Source organism: Sinocyclocheilus grahami, unplaced genomic scaffold, assembly GCF_001515645.1.
Source record: "Sinocyclocheilus grahami isolate Dianchi unplaced genomic scaffold, SAMN03320097.WGS_v1.1 scaffold244.1, whole genome shotgun sequence".
In the NCBI taxonomy this organism is placed as follows: domain Eukaryota; kingdom Metazoa; phylum Chordata; class Actinopteri; order Cypriniformes; family Cyprinidae; genus Sinocyclocheilus; species Sinocyclocheilus grahami.
In genome coordinates, this window is record NW_015505423.1 from 527613 (window position 1) to 531673 (window position 4061).

Genomic DNA, 4061 nt, shown 5'->3' on the forward strand with positions numbered 1-4061 from the left:
TTATATTACAGTGTACATGACCTTATTTGTTATAAGCAAACGTTTTTAGATGCTGTTGGGTACAAATAAGGGCTATTTAAATGAATTATTTTGTATTACATAATATATATTGCATTTTACTCTTTCGGTGCATCAAGGGCAAAATGAAAAGGGTAAGCGTCAATCACAGTCTACTGCAACCTGTTTGCTGCATCCCCCTTTGAGTCATCACTGGAGGAGCGGTCCCTCTGTCGTCATCACCTGACATTCACTTCCCTTCTCTTTGCTATAAGGGTTTATATTCGTAATTTCTCTCAATCTGATGACTATAATATGATAAACCCTTATGGTAAACATGCCACATCAACCTGTCTGAGCAACTGTCAATACAGCACACTACTGGCAGCGGCTGTCAAGGTCAAGGAATGCACTTCAGAAACTAGGCTACTATTACAAATTCAATTGCTGTCATCAAATGACTTTCTTACTCTTTTTAGTCTGGTGCGGATGGTTATTATAGCACATCTGACTACCAATACAGACTTTCCAAGTTCTGAGTCCCCATAAACTCTTGTGTAAAAGTGATTTGTTTAAAAGTGGCATGCATACAGGGTCAAAGCAATGCAGAACATATTAAATACTATATTATGTACTGTATAATATATAGGCTACTATATATAGAATAATATGGTATATAGACTATGAAATCATTTCTGCATTCATTTGACTCTCTCTCTCCTCTTCTATGAAATAATAAAAGCAGCAACACCTGACAAAGCTCTTCTGTACGGATGCAGGATGATCTAATGGAGTAAGTCGGTTTTTCGGTACCTGTGCGGGATGTGGCAGTCTGGTGTGCGTATCTTCTGCGCGGTGGCTTTGTCTCCCTCTCTTGCCTTTGTGAATCAAGCTCGCATTCCAGCTGCGATTCACTAATCTCCTAACGTTACTGCACACAGCTTGATTCACCAATGACCGCCTCCCGGCATTCAAACGATGTTTGCTCTCAACCATACAGTCTATGCTCTCAACCCACTGATGACATACGGCGCGCCGAGCGCGGGGGGATCCAGGGACCAATAGCGTTCTCCTAAAAGCGAATATGCAAATCGGCGAAGTTACGTCAGAGATTTCGCCTGCTGGATGTTGCGTCGCTGTGACACGTTCAGCAGGTTGTTTTTAGTAAATGTGGTGCAGGGCAAAGCAGAGACTTCTCGAAATGATGTCTGTCAGACTCGAAAGGACACAGCACGAGTTGAATAGTGTGGTGAGTTGATTTAAAGCATATAAATTCGAATAAACACCTTGGGTGAGATATTGTTTATGGGTGCATATTAATAGCCTAAAATAAAAGGGGAAAAGGAAACCTATTAATAGCCTATAATAAAAGGAAATAGGAACCCTGCTGAAAGAAAGAGTCTAAACTGGTTTGCTGGTCACCAACATTTCATTATGAATTATTATTTAAATTGTAATAATATGTCACAATATTAATGGCCACAAAACCAGCTTTTAAGACCTGCAAACATAAGCTCCTTTTATATTATTATTATCATTATTATCATTATTATTTAGTGTTCAGATCTTTACATAATGTAATGTTTAAAATCTATGAAAGCTCAATTATGTGACTAAATGCATATTATGTATATTATATAATTTTTTTATGTCTTACGTCTGTCATTAATAATGTCTAGTCATTTAAACAAGGTGAGTTGTTTAACCAGTTTACCTCATTATAATCTAACTATAGGGTTAAATCACATGTCATATCATCATACATATGACCCTCTTCATAGGACAAGGGAAGTTTCTGTGTAAAAAGATAAAGGATTCACAGGACAATGATCATTTCAGAGATGCAAAAAGTGTTTTTTGTGTATTAGTATTTGTGTCAATGGATATTAAATGACATTGTATGAAGGAACAGGAATGTTAATGTTTCATTTTGTTACATCACACCACTTTCGAGTCTAGTATCCATGTTTATCATTGGCCTTCTGCTAAACATCTCTGGAATGTTGCGCTTGAGGAGTCTTTGATTTCGCAAAGTAGGCCATGCTCCTGGATCCAACATCCTTATAAAGGATTCACAGGACAATGATCATTTCAGAGATGCAAAAAGTGTGTTTTTTGTGTATTAGTATTTGTGTCAATGGATATTAAATGACATTGTATGAAGGAACAGGAATGTTAATGTTTCATTTTGTTACATCACACCACTTTCGAGTCTAGTATCCATGTTGATCATTGGCCTTCTGCTAAACATCTCTGGAATGTTGCGCTTGAAGAGTCTTTGATTTCGCAAAGTAGGCCATGCTCCTGGATCCAACATCCTAGATGGTCCTGGAAAAACGATCCTATCCAATCAGATTTCAAGGTTAGGCTATGTTTGTTTGACAGGAATGCTGTTCCATGGACCATGACCAACAAAAGATGATGCCTGCTTAACAAAATCAGTCACATGGTTGTTAAGTCAATTGAAATATAAAGGAAACTTCTGCAGCAAAACATGTTCTTTATTGAAATACACATTGCAAAGTAGCACAAAGGGTTTTCTTCTTCCAAATGTTTACAATACCAATGATTAATTCAATCAAGTACATCTTCATATTGAATTCATGTAAACATTCTATTTGCCTTGCAAATTAAAGATGCTTGATATAATTTACACCTAAATTAATTTAATTAAATTTTGATTTGGATACTATATACTATACTACTACATATTGTTTAGATATTATCAATGGCTACTTTTTTGTCTGTTTTGTGTTAAATTTTCTTCTTGTTGTTTCTTGAAACATTGATTTAAAGTGTCAGTTATTGCATTATTATTTCAGTCAAACCTATAAAACCCCTTTGTTACCCCAAACTACATATAAAAGCTTTAGTGGCATAAAAGTAACCAATGCAGCTACTTAATCATTTGCTACTGGTTAACGCGTTAACGTCCCCTTTAAATAACGTGACGCTCTGCCCTCTATGACGCTGCTCTCATTAAGTGCTGTTGGAAGGTAATGAATTGTTTCAGCATTTCGACACCTGGATGCATAAGGATGCATTTAACTCGACAAAGCGGTCTAATAAAGGATGTATTGATCTCGAGAATTAGCTAATTTTACTAGACAAATATTTTTTAATTGGATGTTAAAGTTTATATGGGAATATTACATGACACGCTGAACCCAACAAAACTGAAATATATATAAAAGTTAATATCCTAAATTACCTTTCGCGTGCGTTGTATGATTTTCTTGTTTTCTTTAGAGGGATATAGTATTTGCCTGTGTCCAGGTCACAGTTTAACATTCAGCATGATGCTTCAAACCTCTGAAGCTCAGCTCAGGATATGCGGTTGATCTCTGCAACTCTTATGTCAAGACTGTCAACAAAGCTCTAAAGCAGTAGCACAGCCCTCTGAACATGAGCGCTCTATCTATGCTTGTATCTCACTGTACAGGGTCCGTCTGGCAGCTGGGTTCCCACCAAATGCTCTACAAGGGCTCTACAAGAACCAGATACATATATTTCTCAAGTCCACATAAATATAATATACAATGCTAGTAAGTATTCAGACATTCTTTATATGTATACATTTCTTTGCATTGCATGCAAAATATAAAATCAGATTGCATCTGCAAACAAATTATTCAACTTTTCTAAGCCATTTTTGGTTTTATCCAAATATCTATATATCTAATATAATCCTGCTCAAATGTTTGGGGTTGTTAAGATATTTGAAATGTTTTTGAATGAAGTCTCTTGCTTTTATTTGATAAAACTACACTAAAACAGTAATATTGTGAAGTATTATTGCAAATTAAAATAACTGGTGTTTATTTTAATATATTTTAAAGTGTAATTTATTCCTGTGATAGCAAAGCTGAATTTTCAGCATCCATTACTCCAGTCTTCAGTGTCAGATGATCCTTTAGAAATCATTCTAATATGCTGATTTGCTGTTTAAGAAACATTTCTTCTTATTTTCGATGTAGATACATTGATACATTATTTCAAGGCCTTTTGATGAATATAAAGTTCAAAAGGACAGCATATATATTAAATAGATTTTTTTGTAATAT

At 35.3% G+C, this 4061-nt stretch overlaps 1 protein-coding gene and 1 pseudogene across 2 annotated transcripts in view; both read right to left on the minus strand.

The window, feature by feature from the left end:
• The window catches only part of LOC107598065 (calcipressin-2-like), an 82065-nt gene extending 81017 nt beyond the window's left edge, over positions 1 to 1048 (minus strand). For both annotated transcript variants that reach the window (XM_016289313.1, XM_016289314.1), the window contains exon 1: positions 811 to 1048. The gene's annotated coding sequence lies outside the window, so the exon portion shown is untranslated. The remainder of the gene's footprint in view (positions 1 to 810) is intronic.
• A 2132-nt stretch (positions 1049 to 3180) lies between these two features.
• The window catches only part of LOC107598094 (24-hydroxycholesterol 7-alpha-hydroxylase-like), a 9049-nt pseudogene continuing 8168 nt past the window's right edge, over positions 3181 to 4061 (minus strand).